Raw genomic sequence first — 24,555 nt, forward strand, 5'->3', positions numbered from 1 at the left:
TTGCACACATTGGCAACTCCCACTTCTGGCAGAAGGGTCACTACTCTATCAAGCTGGAGGACCTCCTATCAACCCTTCAGTCTTGGGAGCCTGCCCACCGTCCTTTAATTGGCAGGTGAGCAAGTGCCCTGACCACTAATGAACTGCTCAAAAAAATCACATGGAGGTTCAGATGCTGGTGTGGAAATGTGCTGATGTCACAGTTCCTACCGTAGAACTAAAATCACTTTTCACTGTACCTTGGTACACGTGACAATAAACAAATCCATGAAATATGAAACCTTGCGAAACTGCGAGTTCTGTACCACATGGTGTTTGTTAACCACTGAGCAAAGACTTCTATTTTGCTTTGCGTAATATTGCCTGCAAAGACACTGCAGAAACATCCATCACCATGGTAACACCTCCGTACAAAGGAGATAAATAGGTTGGGGGATTGAAAGTTGCTTTGCTGGAGTTGAAATCAATTATCTTGCTTTGAAAGCTTCATTTTACACTAACCTCAGTACAAATTGTTCTACCTTCAAAAGGTGCCACAGTTTCTTGTCAATTAGAGTCAGGAGACTTCAAAGGTAGCATAAGGATGGCAATCTATTTGATATTTACCAATGAGAATAGAGAGCTTGTTGTACTTGATTTGAGCAATCAGCCGATATGAATACTGCGCCGGCAACTTTTGTAAAGAAAACCTTGTGGCATGCTGAGCTGTGAGGGGCTGGGTAGAAGTATTTCAGAATCTAATAGTTACTAACCTCATTCCGGGCTAAATTGCGTAGGTATGATTGAGACCTTGAGATGTGCCACCTTGATATGAACCCGATTCTACCCATTATTTGAATGACTAATACGTGTTGGAGTAAGCATCACCTATCCAGCTGATAAGCTTAGCAAATTTATTGACAGCTCCATTGAAGATTAGCAAAGGATTCAGAAGTGAAAAGCTTTTGAGGCCCTTGTTATATTGTCAAGCGACCATGTTCTCAGAGTGATGTTCCCCTACTGTGTAAATTGCTATGGCCAGACTGGATAGTTCATTTTTACATAGGATTAGATGTGATACAACGCCAAGCCTCAGTAGTACTTTGCTAAGCATATTCATAGACCAAGCTAATGGAAGTCTGTAGTTGCCATCACCCTTTTGAAGGAGTAGTTAGGATATACAACACAGAAACAGGCCATTTGGCCCAACAAGTTCATGTTGCCATTTATGCTCCAGTCGTGTCTACTCCCATCTTCCTCATCTAAAGCTACCATCGTCACAATCTACTCCCTTCCCCCTTTATGCTTATCCAGCTTCTCCTTAAATACATTGATAATATTTGCTTCAATCACTCCCTGTATTAGCGAGGTCCACTTTCTCATCACGCTATCGTTAAAGACATTTGTTCTGAATTGGATTTGTTTATTGTCACGTGTACCGAGGTACAGTGAAAAGTATTTTTCTGCGAGCAGATCATTAAGTAGATGAAAATACATAAAAGGGCAACACAAGGTTCTGAATTCCCTATTGGATGTCTTGGTGACTATTTTATAATGGTGGCCCTCTAATTGTGCTCTTCCCCACAAATGGAAACATTTGTTTCCACATCGCCAAAATCTTTACTTATTTTAATAGGTCACCCCTCAGCCTTCCCCTGTAAGTATCTCTGGACCTGTCCATCATGTTTAAGAGGCTACAGCAGACAGTGTCAGCCACAGTTTGGTGAGAAGCTCTTTTGGCTCTGAATCAGGAGTCCGTGCATTCAAGCTCTTCCCAAAGACATCAACATTTAAGCTAGACTGACGATCAAGATATTAAAATGAGGCCCCCTTCTGAGCACTCAGCTGGATGTTATCATAGAATTTACAGTGCAGAAGGAGGCCATTCGACCCATCGAGTCACCACCGGCTCTTGGAAAGAGCACCCCACTTCAGCCCACACCTCCCTATCCCCGTAAACCAGTAACCCCACCTTGGCTAAGGCCAATTTAATGTGGCCAATCCAGCTAACCTGCAGATATTTGGACTGTTGGAGGAAACCGGAGGAAACCCATGCAGACAGTGGGAGAACATGCAGACTCCACACAGGCAGTGACCCAAGCCGGGAATTGAACCTGGGACCCTGGAGCTGTGAAGCAACTGTGCTAACCACTGTGCTATTGTGCTGCCCTAAAAGATCCCATAAATCTATTCGAAGAACAGTAGAGTTCTTCCAGTGTCTTGTTCAATATTTATCCCTCAACCAGCAACATTATTATCATAATCAAAGAATTTACAGTGCAGGACAGCACTGGCTCTTGGAGAGAGCACCCTACTTAAGCCCACTCCTCCACCGTATCCCCTTAAACCAATAACACCACCCAGTGCTTTTTGGACACTTAGTAATTTAGCATGGTCAATCCACCTAACCTGCACATCTTTGGACTGTGGAAGGAAATCGGGGCACCCGGAGGAAACCAACGCAGACACGGAGAGAACGTGCAGACTCTGCACCGACTTGTTGCTGTTTGTGAGACCTGGCTGTGCACAATATTGGCTGCCACGTTACCAAAATTGCAATCGTAAGTACACGTCAAAAGTACGTGGTTTGTTGCGAAGCATTTTGGGACACCCAGAGGATGTGAAGGGTGCTATATAAATGCAGCCCTTTTTTTTATGGGGTTCATTTTCCTCACACATGCCACTGACAAGGAGCCTCACTTGCCAAGGATGTACATCAAGAAATTACAAGGTATATTCCCTGACATTTTTCATCCCTTTAAATGAATGAACGTGTGGGAAAAATGGTTTTCAAATTGCAACATGGACAATGATATAGGGAAGCCATTTTTGGCAACTACTGGCAGTGAGGCGTAGTTCAAAACGAATTTGCCACGGGATTCAGTTTGACACTGGCTTACAAACACCCAGCGTTATCCTCTATTGCTTTCAATGGAGGATATAAAGTCAGTGTTACACCCACTCCCATCATTAACCCAATGGCTGGTTAGGTTAAAAAACTATCTCCTTTGGAGGCCTGGATTGCATCAAACCACAACGTAAAAGCACCATTTTCAAAAAAAAAAAATGAAGTGGGGCAGAATTTTACATTCTCTTGCCAGCAAGTGTGCAAGCGGGGTGGGGGTCCCCGTGAAAACTTTCAGAGGGCTGTCATGCTGAGCTCCCGCCCGCTGCACCCTCTGCAATTTGATGCTCGGCTGGGCGAGGTTCAGGCGGGCCTCCTTGCCCTTCCTCAACTGAGGCCCTTAAGTGGCCAATTATTGACTACGTAAGGGTGGTTTCCTATCCAGCCTCAATTTGCAGGCTGCCGGGAGGAGTTCGGGGGCAGGGGTAAGTCTGAAGTTTAACCTTCTTCAGACCTTGGGCGGGAAGTGGGGGTGGAAGTACCTCCTTTTAACATCAGCCGTCACTCTCAAAAGGTTTGACCCCCGTGAGGGCTCCCTCCCCCCATTCCCAACCCAGATCTTTCCACTGACATCCCAACTGTTTCCGTCACCCCCCACCCCAAGCCTCACCTATTCTCTGCGCGCCAGGATCCCCAAAATGTACCTAGCCCTGAACTCGAGCGCACAGGCTATGGAACGTTCTTGCGATTCCAGAGCTGTACACTGCAGCTCCTGCCACTGCAGGGGACGAGAGCATGCGCAACGGCTGCGGGGCAGGCAACATGGGAGGGGATGGGTTGGCCAACGACTCCTCGGGTGGCGGGAAAAGACACCCTGCCATCTGAAACATCCTGGCCTGGCCCTTTTGAATTCTATATTCAGTATTAGAAATAGATGCATTACGCCAGACTAATTGTGATACTCCAGCCTTGCCGGATTATCACCTTGAAAAAAAATCCCCAAGATATTTTCAAACTAATTGTGTTACTTTTTATTTGCTGATGGAACACACAACATGAAACACCGGCATTGGGAGATTAATGTCACAACAGGTTCTAACTGATGTGTTGGGTATGCTGGGTCTGCGAGGACTGCGTTTACCATAGCAGTGAGAGGGACAGGCTACCAACACTTGTAGAAGTACAACTCTATTTTATTTAACTATGAGCTGTTAAACATACTTGCACTGTGGGTTGACACTATGTTAAGTTGACTGGAGACCTGAGGCTAACCTGACCAGACTATCCTGCTAGCACATGGTGGATGTTCGTGTTGCTGATCACGGTTCTGGCTGTCTCAGAGGCTGCATCCCCAGAGAGCAGGAAAACTAGTGCCCCCTGGCTTTATAGTGGCCGTGTCCTGTCTGGTCACTGTGTTGTGTGTTCTGTGTGTTGATTGGTCATTCAGTGTGTCAGTCAGTGTCTGTCTATGCACCATCATATACTTGTGTGTATATTATGACATCTCACCCTTTTGAAAAAAAAATGTGTACGTGGCAATAAATAGTGTTGGATGTGAATGTGCCTGACTATATAGAGAGCATGTGAGCATATTTACATGACCATGATCCTGGCTATATACAAAAATCCTAACATATTCACACGGGAAGGTGTCTAGTGCAGATAGAGTGTATGTAACAAAACATGGGATATAAATAACAGTATGTACAACGAGCGAACGAAGAACCAGGGTAACAAAACAATCAGTTCATGAATTCAGTCAGTCCATAAATTCAGTCTCTGTGATGGGCGATGAATTCTGGTTGACCAAAGGAGCATTTGGCTCAGTTGAGGCAGAGGCCATGCTCGTGGATTCTGCGGAAGACGCGTTGGAGTCGATCGATGTGTTCCTGCGGGGTGGTGGACCAGACAATTATTATTATTTTTTTTTAATTTAGATTACCCAATTATTTTTTCCAATTAAGGGGCAATTTAGCATGGCCAATCCACCTACTCTACACATTTTTGGGTTGTGGGGGCGAAACCCACGCAGACACGGGGAGAATGTGCAAACTCCACACGGACAGTGACCCAGAGCCGGGATCGAACCTGGGACCTCAGCGCCGTGAGGCGACCAGACTGATGTCGGCTATGTATACCCCTACCCCCTCGATGCCCTCCATCATTTGCTCCATTATTCGGTGGCACATCTCCGAGGCTGAGACGATGCCAAACGGCATCCGGTTGTAACAGTACCGGCCAAATGGGGTGTTAAAGGTGCAGAGCTTCCAACTGGATGCGTCAAGTTGTATCTGCCAGAACCCCTTGGAGGCGTCCAACTTTGTGAAAAAGTTGGCGCCAGCCATCTCGCAGGTGAGTTCTTCGCGCTTTGGGATAGGGTAGTGTTCCCTCATGATGTTACAGTTCAGATCTTTGGGGTCGATGCAAATGCGTAGTTCTCCTGATGGTTTCTTAACACACACCATGGAGCTGACCCAGTTGGTGGGTTCCATTACCTTAGAGATGACGCCCTGGTCCTGGAGGTCCTGCAGCTGCTGCTTGAGGTGATCCTTCAGGTGCCCCAGCACCCGGCGGGGTGCATGAACCACAGGCGTGGCATTTGGTTTTAAAATAATTTTGTAAGTGTATGGGAGTGTGCCCATACCCTTGAAGACGCTGTGGTATCGAGTAATGATGTTCTTCAGTGTGTCTGAAAGTCGGCGTCCGGCGATGCTGATGCCTCAGCGGGCGACATGGAGTGAACCCTTTGGACGAGATTCAGGATCTTGCATTCCTGAGCATCGAGCAGGGAAGCCTTGGTGGACCCTGCAATCTCAAAGTGCAGGGTGGCCTTTAAGGAACGGTGCGACACCACAAGCTGGCATGAGCCACTGGCAGCAATGGCATTGCCATTGTAGTCGAGAAGCTGGCAGGCGAATGGAAGGATGGTCGGCTTAACGTGGAGACTGTTCAGGTCAGACTGTGAAATGAGGTTGGCTGAAGCGTCGGTGTCCAGCCTGAATCAGATGCGAGATTTGTTGACCGTAAGGGTGGCACACCACTCATCATCCGGATCAATGATCATCACTGGGAACTGCTTGGCTTTTTTTTTTTTGAAGCATCATTGCTTGGTGGTGATGCCCACCCGGAATGGGGATTTGAGATCCTCGGTGTCAGGGTCTGGAACCACGTCGGAGTCGGAATCTGTGAACGGTCCGGACGTTCCTGCGCAGCTGCTGGGAGCGACGGGAGGCAGGTGTTTTAGCAGACCTGCACAGGGCTGCGTAGTGGCCAAGCTTGCCACACTGGAGACCGCGTTGAGATTTTGTGGGACATTGCCGCTTTAAGTGGGAGGGGCCACAGTTGCACGTCATAACGTCAGACAGCTCAGTGCGCCACCGCGCATGCACGGTGCGGTCGTACGTTGTGCGCGCCTGCGCAGTTCGGTCTTCGGCCTTGTCATCCCCTCGGTCGTTGCGTGGGAGCCCGGGAAAAGCGCGCGAAATGGCTGCCCTCATCCAGGCTCAGGCCCTGGAGCTGTTTTACGGCCTGCACCTGCACCGCATCGTGGGGACTTGCCGTGCCGTCTCTGCCGCTTGAATGTGTGAGTACCGGTTAGTGGCGTGCTCATACAGAACGCAGATTTTGATGGCTATAGCGAGGGTGAGCTGTTTCACTTTAAGGAGCTGCTGGTGTAGGGGGTCCGAGTGCACTCCGAAAACGATCTGGTCGCAGATCATTGAGTCGGAGGTGGAGCCGTAATTGCAGGATTGCGTGAGGATGCGAAGATGGGTTAGGAAAGATTGAAAAGGTTCATCCTTACCCTGCAGATGCTGTTGAAAGACATAGCGTTCAAAACTTTTGTTGACTTCGATGTCACAGTGGCTGTCGAATTTGAGGAGGACTGTTTTGAACTTGGACTTGTCCTCACCTTCAGGGAATGTGAGGGATTAAAAATGTGGATGGCATGGTCCCTGGCCGTGGAGAGAAAGAGAGCAATCTTTCTGGCATCTGAGGCGGCTTCAAGGTCGGTGGCTTCGAGGTACAGCTGAAACTTCTGCTTAAAAATCTTCCAGTTGGCACTGAGGTTGCTGGCGGGGGAGGGCGGACACTGTCCATACTACCGGATGGCTAATCACTGGTCAAAGGCAGACTATCTCGGGGTAGGTCCATCAAACTCTAACATCACGCACTGGTACCATGATGTGTTGGGTATGCTGGGTCTGCGAGGTCTGTGTTTACCATGGCAGTGAGAGAGACAGGCTACCAACACTTGTAGAAGTACAACTCTATTTTATTGAACTATGAGCTGTTAAACATACTTGCACTGTGGGTTGACACTATGTTAAGTTGACTGGAGACCTGAGGCTAAACTGACCAGGCTATACTGCTAGCACATGGTAGATGTTCGTGTTGCTGATCACGGTACTGGCTGTCTCAGAGGCTGCATCCCCAGAGAGCAGGAAAACTAGTGCCCACTGGCTTTATAGTGGCCGTGTCCTGTCTGGTGATTGGCTGCTATGTTCTGTGTGTTGATTGGTCATTCAGTGTGTCAGTCAGTGTCTGTCTATGCACCATCATATACTTGTGTGTATATTATGACACTAACTGCATTCCCTCCCTAACCCCCTGTCCCTTCACAATACTGTGCAGTGTTAAATGCCTCCAATGAGTCGGGATTTTTTTTTGTTGGCCGGTGCGCACTGTTTGAAAGAAATGTGCAATTTTTAATACATCCCCTTTCGCAGTCACTGTGGCTGCTTTATTTTACTCCCTCGTTTATATTTCCCTCCCGAGGGAAATTTTGGAGTCAAAAACGGTTTACACGTAGTGCGGTGAAATTGTTCAATGTAACACCAGGCCAGAAGAAATGGCATGCTGCTGGGTGACTGCAAATGAGAATTTAGGGTATTGAATTATTTATGAAGAGGAATTTGTTTCCAGCAAAGAGGTTGCATTTGTAAACCGCCAACTTTAAATAAACTTTGACTGAATGTCAAAGTTTCAAAGCAACATTTTAATCAATTTTTGTTGCTTATATTGCATCTTGCGCATTCAAAAAGCTTTTCTGAGCTGCCTCCCTCTCATTAATTGTTATCCCTGGCATTGTTTCCCTATTTTGAACATTGTCTCTTGCCAGAGGCGTAGAGCGTTGTACAAGAAAAGTGGAGTTTGCAATGCGGCCTTGCTTTATACTCTGACATTGTGAGTTCAAAGCATTTGTGGGTATTTTCAAAAAGCTGAGACACATGTTTGAAGAAAATTACATTTAATCCTTTTTGTGCCTCAAGAGGGTTTCTGACACATCTGAGCGATTATGTGCCAGCTGCTGTTTTAGCTGTAGCTTGTCTCACATTTGGATCCCTACCAATTGCTCATGCACATTTATCTGACACGTGAAAGTCAGGATCTCTTTTTAAGAGTTAAAGAAACAACATTGGGGAATGACTTGCTCTGAGCTCCGCAAGTGATGGACGAGTACCCTGCATGGCACGTGCCTCATAGTTTGAAGAATCAAATCTAGTCATTTATTTCAGGAAAATGGGTTCTTTTAATCTTAACCTGCCCGCTGGTAATTCGGATTGCCAACCCTCCTGAATTGTCCTGGCGTTCCCAGGATTTAAAGATAAATCTCCTGTACACGACCAGCATAAGAAAAAAATAACATGGGATCATTAAAAGATTATTTCATTTTCTTCAAGCAGTTTTCGAATCGGGTTTTAAAATATTGGGGAGGTGGAAAAAGGCTGTTCCACCAGGTGTGAAGTCGGAAAGATTTGACGACCCGGATGCTAACACTGTATAAGGGTAGAAATTCTGATTGACCGCGTTTGTGCATTACATTCTTGTGCACACTATTTTCAATAGTGTTAACCGGATAAAAATAACACCGGCTCGTAATTGACACCGATAGGAATAAAGCATGAAAATAGCAATTGAGCCAAAGCCATTTTTCTTTGTCAGCACATTTTAAGTTACATGTTGTGAATCAGGAATTTAGTTTGTTGCTCTTTTCTTTATCTGAACCACAATGTGTGTTTATCCTGTATACGGTGGTCAAATGATCTCACAAGTTGTTTAGTGCAATAATAGTTTATTAACTTACACAAGGCTATTTACTTAATCAATCACACGTTCCTGCACATTGGACTACAAACTAATAAATTTAAACAACCTTAACTTTCTTCCAGGTGACTGGCAAACACAGAGCTGATATGGCCTTATCTGATTCCTGGTAGTTTGGCAGTGCTGGAGGGAGTTCTTGTAGATGACCTGTGTCCTCTGTTCTGGTCCCTCTGTGGATGGTGTGGGGTCTTCTTGGCTGGTGGTGCATTCACCTTTGTTGTTGGCTGTCGATGCTGCAGTCGCAGGAGAGGCAGCTCCTAAGGCTGTGCAGTGCCTTTAATCTGCTTGGAATTCCATGCCCCTTTGTGGGCGATCTATGCGTCATTGTCAATCAATTGGTCAGGGCTCCATCACCCTGATCGATCAAGTCCAATCAGGGGCTGTCACATAGATTTTGGGGTGGGCACTCAGTGGCCATGCCTGGAAGTGTTGGGAGCAGAGGCTTGGGCGCCGTGTGTCTGGTAGACGATGTGATTGACAGGATAGTTCTATTGTTCTTGGGAAGACCTTTTTAATGACCTTTTTCCTGTGTTAGTTTCTGCAAAGTCTGAGCTGTAGCTTTGTATATTTGCAGGCTGCAGCCTGTCTGTGTTCAGGCTTGGCCAAATTTCCCAGCGTTCTTTGCGGGAGGCCATTTTAGATGGCCACAAGTTGCACCGGCAATTTACCACTTAATATGCACAGCAGTGATATTCATGATGGATGCAATGCCATGAGTGGCTCAAGCTTGTCTCCCCTGGTTGCTTTGTCAGAAACATTGAAATGAGGCCTGAGGCATTTTTTTAACATTGGGTGAATTGGGCTTAGTCGAGATGTAGAATGCAAAATAAATTTTTATCACGAGAAGGAAAGTCAAGCTTCTTCAGAAATAGATTTCCAATGAGGAGTGTAAACTGCGCGGTTGTGTGATGATGTGCCTCCAAAAAGGGTCACATGACGAGGGTCCAGGAGTTCTCTCGGGAGGGCCTAGCAGGGCATAAGTATGGAGCAGCTGCTCAGCTAGTGAATAAAATATTGCTTGTTTCAAGTCTTTGTTGTCAGTGTTTGGGAAGCCAGCACTTCTACAAGGAGGAGATATGGAAGTGAAGAGGTGAAGAACACTGTGAAATGAGAAAGGAGGAGAGGGTGAGGTGAAGAATACTGTGAAATGAGAAAGGAGGAGAGGGTGAGGTGAAGAACACTGTGAAATGAGAAAGGAGGAGAGGGTGAGGTGAAGAACACTGTGAAATGAGAAAGGAGGAGAGGGTGAGGTGAAGAACACTGTGAAATGAGAAAGGAGGAGAGGATGAGGTGAAGAACACTGAAATGAGAAAGGAGGAGAGGGTGAGGTGGAGAACACTGTGAAATGAGAAAGGAGGAGAGGGTGAGGTGAAGAACACTGTGAAATGAGAAAGGAGGAGAGGATGAGGTGAAGAACACTGAAATGAGAAAGGAGGAGAGGGTGAGGTGAAGAACACTGAAATGAGAAAGGAGGAGAGGGTGAGGTGAAGAACACTGTGAAGATGGGTGGAGTTATCTTTAAGGTAACAGCTGTTGATTAACCTGGTGGGAATAATGAAGAAACACCATTCGAAGAACTAAAGGAAACATTGGGCCGGATTCTCCGCTGGTGGCGGAGTTCCCGATGCAGCGGTGAATCCAGCTTCGGACAAAAAATGGGATTGGCGCCGTTCCGATGCTCTGCTCCACCGCTAATTGTGGCATCAAGGTTTGCGTCCCACACCAGCAGAAGGATGCCAAGCACCATGGGCGGGATTCTCTGAACCCCCGCTGGGCCGGAGAATCGGCGGGGGCGGTGTGAATCCAGCCCTGCCGCCGGCTGCCGGATTCTCCGGCGCCGGTTTTTCGGCGGGGGCAGGAATCACATCATGCCTGTTGGGGGGCCGTTGGCAGTGGCCGCCCGACGATGCTCCGCGATGGGCCGAGTGGCCGCCCGTTTTCGGCCAGTCCCGCCGGCGTAAATCGTACAAGGTCCTTACCGGCGGGACCTGGCTCTGCTGGCAGCCTGGGGGGGGGGATCTGGCGCCGGGGGGAACCCCCACTCCTGGCCCGTGATCGGGGCCCACCGATCCGCGGATGGGCCTGTGCCGTGGGGGCACTCTTTCGCTCCGTGCCGGCCACTGTAAATGTCCGCCATGGCCGGCGCGGAGAAGAACCCCCTGCGCATGCGCTGGAATCACGCCAGCGCACGCTGGCGCTCCCAACCCGGCCTAGCCCCTGATTCCGCACCTTCCGGACGACCCAATACCGGAGTGGTTCATGCCACTCCTCGGTGCCGGTACACCCCACCAGTTAGGGGAGAATCCCGGCCCATATTTTCCAATCCCACGTGATTCTCTAGTCCTCTGGGTTGGGATTCGCATGGGCAAATGTGGCAACTGCTGCGGTGGATCTCCCGGTGTACCAAGGGACCAACTCTTTTAGGGAGTTGTTGTAATTGGGGTTTCTCTGGTGGGGATCTCTCTCTTGGGAGGGTATTTGGTGGGGGAATCCCTCGCAATCCCCACCATGCACAAATTTGCATGGCAAAGGAATGTGACTCAATTCCGGATTTATACCCCCAGGGTGAGCCAAAGGCAATTCATTTCCAGCAGGACTGTGGTGAATCACAATCCCAGTAATTCACGCTGCGTTATATTGTATGTGTTGTGTCTTTGTAAGCTCGGTATACGAGCAGTTGCGCGGCTCTGCCCATAGGGGGAGACGAGTTTGTACTGGGCTCCACCCTTGGCTCCTCCCACTAACTGGAAGTATAAAGATCTGCAGTTGTGAGCCTGCTGCCAGTTCATCTCGTCGCAGGCAGGCTCAGTTGTAAGACTATTAAAACCACTGTTCACTTCCAACCACGTATCTTGTGAATTGATGGTCACATCAATTTAATAGTCTTAGGAAACTTGAAGAAAACGACTATGGAATCAGCCCTCAAACCTGATCGACTAGAACTCTACCCGCAGGCTGCAGAGGCGAAAGAAATCTTTCAACACTGGCTCAGATGTTTCAAGGCCTACCTGGCTGAATCAAGCACATCAGAAACTACAGAGGAGCAGAAACTCAGTCTACTGCACGCAAGGGTGAGCCACCGTATCTCCACTCAACTGAACAGTATTACCTCGTATACGGGTGCCCTAGCCATGGCTAGATCGAATGCACGTGAGGCCCATCAATGAGGTCTACATGCGCCACATTTTTACGACTCGCTGCCAGCGCCCCGCGGAGTCGTTGGATGAATTCCTGCAGGATTTAAAAGCTTTAGCTCGGGACTGTAATTACCAGGCTGTATCAGCCGAACAGCATATGGAGCTCGCTGTTAGAGATGTGTACGTGGCAGGGCTCAGGTCAAACTATGTGTGCTAGCGGTTGCTTGAAAAAGGGGCCCAGAACTTGGAGGACACTGTAGAATTGGCTACTTCCATAGAGGTCTCGTTCCGCAGCCTCACCTCGTTCCCTGCGGACCAAGCAACCCCATCCTGGGCCCCCGACCAGCGACTGCCCCAGGCCTGCACCGCGCGGCCACCCACCCACTACACAGCCCCAGTGTGCCATTTTTGCGGACAGCCCCAGCACCCACGGCAGTACTGCCCGGCCTGCAATGCGACCTGCAGCAGCTGCGGTCGCAAAGGACACTATGCCCGGTCTGCCTGGCGAAGAAATCCCCCTCACCAAACTCTCCCGCAGCCCAGAACACTCATTTCCAAAACTCACAGGCCCGCAGGCCCCGAAATGCTGCGGCCTGTACTCCGACTCCGCCCCCACCCGACACGTGCGACTCATGGGGGCCACCATCTTGGCAACCCCCCTCCACGCGGCCGGCCACGTGCGACTCATGGGGGCCGCCATCTTGGATGCCATCTTCCTCGCCGCCCGCCACCTGCGATCCACGGGGGTGGCCAGCTTGGGATCCATCCTCTTCAAACTCTGAAACTCACCTCGAAGGCTATGAACTCACTGGGCAGTCATCACGGGGCCACTCCAGCACAGCTGATCGAGCCGCCGACTACCCGCAACTCAACGCGGTCATGTTGGACCAGTCGCGTCCGAAACACCTCCGCAACTCAATGATGACCGTTAAAATCAACGGGTACAGGACGCTGTGCCTCTTTGACTCCGGGAGCACCGAGAGCTTCGTACACCCAGATCTGGTAAGACGCTGTTCGCTCCCTATCTTCCCTGCACGGCAAACTATCTCCCTCGCTTCGGGCTCACACTCTGTTCACCTCCATGGGTGCACCGTCGCGACCCTAACGATTCAGGGCACCAGCTACTCAAACTTCCAGCTATACGTACTCCCTGAACTCTGCTCCCCACTCTTACTGGGACTCGACTTCCAGTGCAACCTCAAAAGCCTCACGCTCCGCTTCGGCGAGCCCCTACCTCCACTCACTATCTGCAGTCTAGCGACGCTAAAAATCGACCCCCTTCCACTCTTTGCCAATCTCACGCCGGACTGCAAACCCCTAGCCACTCGCAGCAGGCGATACAGCCTGCAGGACAGGGTGTTTATCAGAACCGAGGTCCATAGGCTCCTACGTGAGGGGATCACAGAGGCCAGTCAAGACCGGGGAAAAATTCCGAATGGTAGTGGACTATAGCCAAACCATTAATCGGTTCACGCTCCTCGATACATACCCCCTCCCCAGGATTGCAGACATGGTGAATCAGATCACCCATTATAAAGTCTTCTCCACGGTGGATCTGAAGTCTGCATACCACCAGCTCCCAATCCGCCCGGAGGACCGCCACTACACGGCGTTCGAGGCCGACGGCCGCCTCTTCCACTTCTTCCGGGTTCCCTTTGGCGTCACGAATGGGGTCTCGGTGTTCCAACGAGCAATGGATCGAATGGTGGACCAGTACGGGCTGCAGACCACGTTTCCGTACTTGGGACAAGGTCACCATCTGCGGCCATGATCAGCAGGACCATGACGCTAACCTCCATCGATTTCTCCAGACTGCCCAGAAACTCAACCTCACGTATAACACGGCGAAATGCGTTTTCCGCACGACCAGGCTAGCCATCCTCGGCTATGTCGTGGAAAACGGAGTCCTGGGCTCCGACCCCTCTTACAACTCCCTCTCCCTCATTGTCCCAGGGCCCTCAAAAGGTGCCTGGGATTCTTCTCGTATTATGCCCAGTGGGTCCCTCAGTATGCGGACAAAGCCTGCCCACTATTTAAGGCCACACTCTTTCCTCTATCAGATGAGGCTCGCCAGGCCTTCACCTGCATCAAGGAGGACATCGCCAAAGCGGCCATGCGGCGGTGGATGAATCCGTCCCCTTTCCAGGTAGAGAGCGACGCCTCAGAGGTCGTTTTCACAGCCACACTGAATCAGGCAGGGAGACCAGTCGCCTTTTTCTCCCGAACCCTCTCCGCTTCGGAACTTCGACAATCCTTGGTCGAAAAGGAAGCACAAGCCATCGTGGAAGCTATACGTCACTGGAGGCACTACCTCGCAGGTAGGAGGTTCACCCTCATCACCGACCAAAGATCGGTTGCCTTTATGTTTGACAACTCACAAAGGGGCAAAATTAAAAACGATAAGATCCTACGGTGGAGGATCGAACTCTCCACCTACAAGTACGATATCATGTACCGACCGGGGAAGCTCAATGAGCCCCCAGATGCCCTGTCCCGCGGCACGTGTGCCAGCGCGCAAGACGACCACCTGAAAGCTATTCACGATGACCTCTGCCACCCGGGGGTCACCCGGCTCGCCCACTAAGTCAAAGCCCGAAATCTGCCTTTCTCCACCGAGGAGGTAAAAGCCATCACCAGGGATTGCCCAATCTGTGCGGAGTGCAAACCGCACTTCTATAGACCAGACATGGCCCACCTGGTAAAGGCCTCCCGGCCCTTTGAACACCTGAGCATCGATTTCAAAGGGCCACTCCCCTCGACCAATCCGAATGTGTACTTCCTAAATGTCATAGACGAGTTCTCCCGCTTCCCCTTTGCTATCCCGTGCCCCGATATGACCTCCCACACAGTCATTAGGGCCCTGCACAGCATCTTCACCCTGTTTGGTTTCCCCAGCTATGTACACAGCGACAGGGGTTCGTCCTTTATGAGCGACGAGCTGCGTCAGTACCTGCTTGACAAGGGCATTGCCTCGAGCAGGACTACCTATTGTGACTCAATTCCGGATTTATGCCCCCAGGGTGAGCCAAACCAGAGACAATTCATTTCCAGCGGGACTGTGGTGAATCACAATCCTAGTAATTCACACTGTTATATTGTATGTGTTGTGTCTTTGTAAGCTCGGTATACGAGCAGTTGTGCGGCTCTGCCCATGGGGGAGATGAGGAGTTTGTACTGGGCTCCACCCTTGGCTCCGCCCATGGTTCTGCCCATGGCTCCTCCCACTAACTGGAAGTATAAAGATCTGCAGTTGTGAGCCTGCTGCCAGTTCATCTCGTCGCAGGCAGGCTCAGTTGTAAGACTATTAAAACCACTGTTCACTTCCAACCACATGTTTTGTTGTGAATCTGATTTTTTTACTCGTCTCTCAGTCCGGAAGAAAGTACTCTCGAACACGTTCGTACTTTGGAATATCTTTTATTACAATCGGGGCCGCCCTCTAGGTATTCCGGGGAACCACCTTGGAGAGTGCCAAAGATTTTTGCTCAAAACATCCTTCTTTTATATGTATTGTTAGGGGGCTGTCCCTTACATTCACTTGAGCTCTCCCCCATTACAAAGTGTAAATTTGTTATTGCAATAGTTCCAGTACATAATTTTACAGACTTTGGGGTTATCTATTGGCACATGAGTATGTAGCAGTCTTAGCTTAATTAGCAGGTGTTAGCTATAGTTGCAAGCGGCTCCCATATTTCATATCCTGTCATCTGGCCATCTTCCTTGTTTCTCAAGTCTATCCGACTTAGTCATGAGTCGGCTCACAACTTCAAATATCAACTCCCTTATCTCAGCAAGTTCATTATGCTTCAATAACAAGCTCCTCTACTTGTGATTTTCCACTAATGTATCCCATTCATTCTGGCTCTTAAGCTTTGCTTCACATCCTCATTGTGAATTGATGATCACATCAGGGACAACATACGACGCGATTCAGCGCGCAAAGGTTGAAGTCCGCTTTTAGGCATGTATGGCGGGGTGTTTTGCCTTGGGCGCATTGGCGAGATCACAGCCTGTATTCAATGGCACTTAGTGCCAAAAATGAGCCCCCACATGAATCTTGACATTCCTGGCTCACTCCCCAGCTGATTCGTGCCTCAGTTACTTGCCGCTCACAGGGCAGGGGGTTGAGGGAGGGAGATTTGGGGAAGGGGGGTTGATGGGTGGGAGGAAATGGGGGGAGTTGAGGGGAAGGAATTGGGGAGGGGAGAAATTTGGGTGTGTAATGAGGGGGCGGTGTTGGGCTGACGGACAACCTCCTCCTAGTAGAGTCTGGAAACGATGAGAGCCTCCCTGGTCCCCCTCGCATGTCAGACCCTCGCCGCAGCCTGTCCTCCATCCTCCGGATACTCCTCGGGCTTGTCCTCCAGCCCCCTCTGGTCTACCTCCTCCTCCACATATGAGACCATATGTCCCTCCGTTTGCTGTAGGCACCACGAAGCAGGAGACCCTCTGGGAGCTGTACTGCAAAGCACTGCCAGACTGGTCAAGGCATTGGAACCTCATTTTGAGCAGCCCGATAGACTGCTCAATGATAGGTTGTAGATAGGGCTTTAAACTGAATGGAGAGGTGGGAAAGGAGGGTTCTGTTGTCGGGAAAATTAGAAAACCAAAATTAAAGGAGGAAGTAGGAGTATAGTTTAGCGATGTGGCGGATGGTTACCAGAAAAAAAAACGTGAGGCACAGAACGGATGAATGCCTTTTTGCAAAAGGAATTACAAAAGAGTAGGGAAATTTGACAAGAGAATAAATTTAAAAGCTTTGTATCTAAATGCATGAAGCTTTTGGAACTAAATTAATGAGTTAACGGCGCTAATAGAGACAAAAGGGTATGGTTTGGTAGGGATTACTGAGACATGGGGCAGGATTCTCCGACCCCCCCGGGGGGGGTCGGAGAATCGCCCGGGACCGGCGTCAATCCCGCCCCCGCCATGTCCCGAATTCTCTGCCCCCCTCATGATTCGGCGGGGGCGGGAATCGCGCTGCGCCGGTCGGCGGGCCCCCCGCGGTGATTCTCCGGCCCATGATGGGCCGAAGTCCCGCTGCTGACAGGCCTCTCCCGCCGGCGTGGATTAAACCACGTAGCTGACCGGCGGGATTGGCAGCGCGGGCGGGCTCCGGGGTCCTGGGGGGAGGGGGTGATCTGACCCCGGGGGGTGCCCCTACGGTGACCTGGCCGCGATCGGGGCTCACCGACCGGGGGGCGGGCTTGTGCCGTGGGGACACTCTCTTTTTCTTCCTTCTTCACCATGGTCTGCACCATGGCGGAGGCGGCAGAGACCCCCTCCACTGCGCATGCGCCGGTATGATGTCAGCAGCCGCTGATGCTCCGGTGCATGCGCGGTCTTATGCCGGCCGGCGAAGTCCTTTTGGCCCCGGCTGGCGTGGCGCCAATGGCTGTTTCACGCCAGCCGGCAGAGTGGGAACCACTCCAGCGTGGGCCTAGCCCCTCAATGTGAGGGCTTGGTCCCTAAAGGGGCAGAGAATTCCGCACCTTTGGGGCGGCCTGACACCGGAGTGGTTCACGCCACTCCGACACGGCGGGACCCCTCGCCCCGCCGGGTAGGGGAGAATCCCGGCCATGGTTACAAGGAGACCGGTCTGGAAATTAAATATCCAAGGATACTCAGTATTTCGGAAAGATAGACTGGACGGAAAAGGAGATGGTGTAGCATTGCTGGTGAAGAAAGGATCAGTGCTGTGACAAGAAATTATAAGCACTGGAGATCAAGATGTGGAATCAATCTGGGTTGAAGTAAGAAATAGCAAAGGGAAGGAGACCCTGGTAGGAGTAATCTGTAGGTCCCCAAACAGTAGTTTAGCATTGGGGCACAGTATAAACCAGGAAACACTTGGGGCTTGTAAGAAAAAGATGGCAATAATTATGGACAATTTTAATATGTATACAGACAGGATTAATCAAATTGGCAAGGGTAGCCTCGAGGGAGAGTTCATTGAATCTATTAGAGATTGTTTCTTGGAACAATAAGTTGTGGAACCAACCAGAGAGCAGGCTAATCTGGATTTGGTATTGTGTAATATGGAGGGATTCATTGATGACCTTATCGTTAAGGATCCTCGAGGGAATAGTGACCATAATATGATAGAATTCAAAATTGAGTTTGGGGGCGAGAAAGTAGAGTCCTACACTGGCGTTCTGGAATTAAAGAAAAGTAATTCCATAGTAATGAGGACAGACTTGGCCCGGGTAGAGTGGATAGGACGGGTAAAACGTAGGACATCTGATGAGCAGTGTCAGTTGTTTAAGGAGATACTCAATTACTCACAACTAAACTGTATCCCAGTGAGGAACAAAGATGGGAAGAGGGGTAAAAAAAACATCCATGGCTAAACTAGGAGTTCAAGGACATTATAAAGAAAAAAACTAAGTTATATTGCAAAGGCCAGCGGACGGCTGGAAGATTGGGGGCTCAATTTTGCAGCCACGCAGTAACGGAAAAGCATCAAGCCTTGATGCAACATGATCGATAGAAGGGAGACGCCGGCTCGCAATGCCTCACAAGATCTAAGGCGATCTCGCGAGATGTTGCAATGTAACCTCTCGATTGTGGCAGTGGAGGTAGTAGACCCATTGGTTATATTGGTTATAATCTTCCAAAATTCCCTGGACACGGAAAAGTTCCAGTGGATTGAGAAAATGCTAATATAATGCCCTTATTTAAATACAGTAAGAAGTCTTACAACCTCGGAATGAAGGAGCTGCGCTCCGAAAGCTAGTGATTCGAAACAAACCTGTTGGACTTAAACCTGGTGTTGGAAGACTTCTTACTGTGCCCAGCCAATGCAGGTATCTCCACATCGTATTTAAATAGGAAAGGAGGCAGAATGTAGGAAATTACAGATCAGTTAGTTTAAAATCTGTTGTTGGGAAATTGTTATAACCCATTATTAAAGAAGTAACATCCAGACATTTGAAAAGTCAAAACGCTATCCATCAGCTTCAGCATGGCTTTATGAAGGTGCATCATATTTGACTAATTTGCTGGAGTTCTTCAAAGATGTAACAAGCCAAGTGGATGAAGGAGATCCTTTAGACGTAGTATAATCTGGACTTCCAGAAGACATTGATAAATTGCAACACAATGTTAATATGCAAGGTTAGATCACATGCGTTTAGGGTAATTTATTAACTTGGATAGAAGACTGGCTGATGGACAGAAGAGAGCGTTGGGATAAATGGGTCTTTTCCTAGTTGGCAACATGTAACTGGTGGAGTGCCACAGGTGCCCCAACTATTTACAACCTGTATAAACAACTTGCATCCAGGGATAGAAGGTTCTGTAGCCAACTTTGTAGATGACACTAAAATATGTGGGACAGTAAGTTGCAATGAGGAAACAAGAACTTCTAACTGGCAGGGCCGGCTCAAGGTACCGGCAACTCGGGCAGTCGCCCGGGGCGCCATGTGCTAGGGGGCGCCATCAAGGAGTGCGGGTCCCGCGCATGCGCAGTTGGGCCGGTGCCAACCAGCACATGCGCGGTGGCCGCCCTCCCTCATGCCGCCCCGCACAAACAAGGCGGATGGATCCAGGCTCGCCGGTGGTCACTCCGGCCATCCCCCCCCCCCGGGCCCCCCCCCCCCCCCCCCCCCCCATCCCTGCGCCCTCCCGCCCCCCCCGCCCCGCCCGCCCCCGCCCGCCTCCCTGAAGGGCGCCGAAGTTCAGCTTGCCCGGGGCGCCAGCAACCCTAGGGCCGGCGCTGCTAACTGGATATAGATAGGTTAGGAGAGTTGATCAAAATGTGGCGGGGATGGAGTTTTAACGTGGATATATGTGAGCTCATCCATTTTGGTTGAAAAAATGGAAAGGCAGCTTATTATCTAAATGGGGAGAGACTTGAGGGTGCTCTGGTGCAGAGGGATCTAGGTGTCCTCGTGCATGAGTCACAGAAAACTAGCATACATGAACAGCAGATAATAAAGAAGATGAATGGAATGTTGGCATTTATAGCTTAAGGAATCGAGTATAAAGGTAAGGAAGTATTGTTGCCAATAAAAGCCTTGGGTGAGACCGCACCTGGAGTATTGTGCAAAGTTTTTGTCCACTTATTTGAGGAAAGATGTGGTGACATTGGGGGCAGTTCAGAGGAGGTTCATGAGATTGATTCCAGAGGTGAGGGGTTTGTCGTATGAAGAGAGATTGAACAGTTTACACCTATACTCTCTAGAGTTTAGGAGAATGAGGGAAGACCAAATTGAAGTATATAAGGTAATAAAAGGTATGGACCAAAAGGGTTGTGAATCTGTGGAATTCGCTACCCCAGAGTGCCTGGATGCTGGCGCTGGGTACAGCATGCCGAACTTCACCCCCTTCTGAAAGAGGGCCGATTTAACCTTATTGAAACTCGCCTTTCTTTTGGCCAGTTCCACACCCAAGTTGTGGTAGATACTCGTTGCCTTCCCATATGCAGCTCCTCATCTGTCTGGCCCACCTCAAGATCTGTTCCTTGTCCAGGAACCGGTGCATTTGTACCACCAGCGCCCTCGGCGGCTCATTCCTCAGTGGCTTCCTCATCAGCGCTCTGTGCATATCGTCCATGTCCAAGGGTCGAGTAAACGTACCTTCCCCAAGCAGCTTCTCGAACATAGTTCCCTGCGTCCGATCCCTTGCTGCCTTCCGGAAGGACAACAATCTTCAGGCTCTGCCTGCGCAACCTGTTCTCCAAATCCTCCACTTCCTCTTGCAGCCTCTTCTGGTGGTCCTTCATCAGCCCCATCTCCACCGCCAGCGCAGCTAACTGCTCATCGTGTTCAGCAACCGCCTCTTCCACCTTCTGGGTTGCCTGGCCCTGGGCTTCCAATCTCTGCTCCACATACGATCAATCCCCGTCTTAATCGGATCCAGCTGTTCCTTTCTTTGCTGAGCAACGCTCTCCTGGAGAAAGACCACTAACTGCTTCGTTGACCATTGGGCCGGCAGTTTCGGTCCCGAAATCTCCGGCATATTCTCCTGTGCTGCAGACTCCACTCCCGTCTTCGACCAATGATCTCTCCTTTTCAGACTACTTCTGGTCCACAAATTCATACACTGGTGGGGAATCCTTCTCCCCCAATTCACCAGTCTTCTATTTTGTCAATTAAATCGGGGAAAAGGGTCCCAAAAGTTCACCACGAGCGGGAGCTACCAAATAAATGACCACTCACTCCACGGCCGCCACCGGAAATCTCATCTATCTCTGTCTTAAAAACACTCAGTGATTTGGCCTCCACAGCCTTCTGCGGGAATGAGTTCCACAGATTCACCACCCTCTGGCTGAGGAAATTCTTCCTCATCTTTGCTTTTGAAAATTGTCCCTTCAGCCTGGCGTTGTGCACTCATGTTTTAGTTTCTCCCAATGGTGGAAACATCCTCTCCGCGTCCACTCTATCTAGGCCTCACAGTATCAGTATTATGTACGTCCTATGTTTTTTTCTCATGTATGAAACGATCTGCCAGGACTGAAAGCAGAACAATACTTTTCACTGTATCTCGGTACACATGGTAATGAATCAAATCCAGTCCAATCCAATCCAATCCTGTAAGTTTCAATGAGATTCCCCCCCCCTCATTCTTCTAAACTCCATCGAGTACAGACCCAGAGTCCTCAACCGCTTCTCATATGACAGGTCCTTCATTCCTGGGATCCTTCTTATGAAGCTCCTCGGGACACTAGATATGGGGCCCAAAACTGCTCACAATATTCCAAAATGGGGTATGACCAGAGCCTTATATAGCCTCAACAGTACATCCCTGCTCATGTATTCTAACCCCCTCGACATGAATGTTAACATTACATTTGCCTTCCTTCGAGACGAGCTATGGATTCTAGAAGGACAAATGCAGCAATTGTACAGGGACGCCACCACATGCAAGTTGCTTGCCAAGCCTGATAGACCATCCAGACTTTTATATGTCATTGTTTCTTCACTGCTACTCAGTCAAAATCCTGGAACTCTCTCACTGAAAGCATGGTGGGCGTACCTGCACCACGTGGTCTGCAGCAGTTCAAGAGGATGGCTCACCACCACTTTTTCAAAGGTAATTAGAGATGGGCAATACATGGTGGGCTAGCCAGTGATGCCAACATCCCATGAAAGAATTTAAAAACATTGTGAAATCGACCGCAAAGATCAGAGAGCCCCAGTTGTCAATCAAACAGTGTTTCTTCTGGGGAGAAGGTACTCTAATGTTCTAATAGATGTCCGGGCTCTGATTCTTTATGGTAGAAAAATTGTCAACCTGCTCCGTGATTACTCTACTGAGACTGACAGTAACATCGAGAGTCTATGCGTGTACAGAATAGTGCAGAAATCCAGAGGTTGCTGATGGTGATTCCATGTTTCTCCAGAGTGGGGAGACACAATTGAATTGGCAAGAATTTCGAATCTACTCCTCTGAGTCTGATTGTAAAAATCCTGAAAGTAGGGGGATCATAAATTAATAAAAATTTAAGGTAAAAAAACTGAGAGGAATGTCCCTTTCCAGAAAGATTGGCAACGTACTATCTGTCTGAAAGGCTTTGATTTTTAATGTTAATTCTTACCTTATTAGCTGACTCCCCCCCCCTCCCCCTGCTTTCCTGTCAAGCCTATTCCGTGGAATCAGGATCATTAGAATGAACATAAATGTCATTGCATACACTATTTCACAATTTATTACAGAGTCACAAGTGGTAAATTGATGATTTGCATGGGACTGCTCAAAAGAATTATGGACAATGGGGAAAACCCACTTCAGGAGGAACAAACAGGAGGCATGTGAGGCTACAAATAACATTATCAAGCCATTCCGGCCACCTGTTATTTTACATATGACCCAACATGCACTTTAAGTGATGTCAGGTTTATAATTCAAATTCCTGCTAATATTGCCATTTTCATCAAGGCTTTTGCTGTCCTGAAGGCTCTTGGAACTATGCTAGGTATTTCGATTTGTGAAATAAGAGGAAGCATGTTATGGAATTGGGATCCTTTTGATCAGGTTGTCATAATTTGATGCTGTTTGAACAGTTAACTATGTTAATAATGCATGATTGATAATAGGGCTTTGTTCTTAAAAGGTAAGAGACCATTAAATTGACCAGCATTGTGCAAGAATTCAGATGAGTTAGAGTACTTCATTCATGGATAAAGTCATTTGCTGCATTCAACAGAATGGATAATCAGATATTCATATAAATACATTTACGTTGTCCTGACATCCACTGAGTCTTTGAAGCTTGCGGCAAAGCATATGTATAATCACCTTTTCAGCCTGCTTCATTGATACAGTTGACAGCTGAGCTCATTATGAATGCATGGCTGAGCTTCTAGGCTCATTAATGGATTCAGCTCTATAGGGAATTATTTACACAGTTGTGAAGGAAACTGCTAGATTTATTTGACAGTTTTATGAGCTTGTAACAAGTTTATGTTTCGTTGATGTGGTATTTCAGGGAGGACGCTTGGAAGATATGAGATGCCTTGGCGGGGGCATGGGAGATATTGGGGAATGGGTGATATGAAGGATATGGACGGGGTGAGGGACATGGAAGTGGGTCAGGAGGGGTGTTGAAGGATGAAGATTAGAGGGGTAATAACCATGACTACAACTGGGCCAATAAAGATTAGCGGATGTTCTGACCAGCCGACCCCGCGCTGGAATTCTGGCCTATTAATATTTCAGAATGATGATAAAGGTAAGGGCACATGGAGGAAACCATTTGGCTCATTTCGCTCATACTTTTGTTGAAAGCCATGAACTGTCATCACAATAACAGCTTGCCTCTTCGAGATTTTGTCTCCACTGCTCTACCCTGAAAAATATTATAAACATTAATTATTTATTGCGAGCTGTGGATGTCCTTTGCAATGTCCACATTTATTGCACATTCCCAGTTGCCCTTGAAATGAATCTCTGCTTTTCATCGGATGATGTTGCTTCTCGAATGTTATTTAGCAGCAGGTTTCTGGCTTTTAAGCCAGTGATAATGAAGGAACAGAGTTGTATGTCCATATCAAGGTGGTGTGTGACCCAGAGGTCAACGTGGAGGAGATGCTTTCCCCATGTATTGCCTGGCATTGGCTTTCTAGGTGATGGAAGTTATGGGTCTGGTAGATGCTGCCCATATGTTTCTCAAATAGCTGTGGTGCATCCTATACATTGGAATGAGTTGGGTGTTTTAACCAATAGATTAAGTCCCGATGCAGATGGGCCTTGATTTTCCGACGCTGTCTAAATTTTCCCGCCCCATCCACAATAATGAAAATCCCACACATGGCTTTGTACTGTATGATTTTCAGCTTCCGGTGTTGTAGCACCACTCACCCCAGTAGGGGGGCCGTATTCTATGAAATTCCAATGTGGGGAATCAGAAGCTGAGCTGTTCGTCATAGTATACCCAGGAAGTTGATTATGCGGGACTCGGTGATGAAAGTGATACCATGAGACTTCATGGGTTCAGAGTCAACGTTGAGCACTCCCAGAGTCATTCTCCGCCCTCCCCCCACCTGA

At 48.8% G+C, this 24,555-nt stretch overlaps 1 protein-coding gene across 1 annotated transcript in view; it reads left to right on the plus strand.

The window, feature by feature from the left end:
• Nucleotides 1-24,555, plus strand: part of LOC119966526 (receptor-type tyrosine-protein phosphatase N2-like) — a 983,927-nt gene that overhangs the window by 509,899 nt on the left and 449,473 nt on the right. The window lies entirely within an intron of this gene.

This window comes from Scyliorhinus canicula, chromosome 5, assembly GCF_902713615.1.
Source record: "Scyliorhinus canicula chromosome 5, sScyCan1.1, whole genome shotgun sequence".
Classification (NCBI taxonomy): domain Eukaryota; kingdom Metazoa; phylum Chordata; class Chondrichthyes; order Carcharhiniformes; family Scyliorhinidae; genus Scyliorhinus; species Scyliorhinus canicula.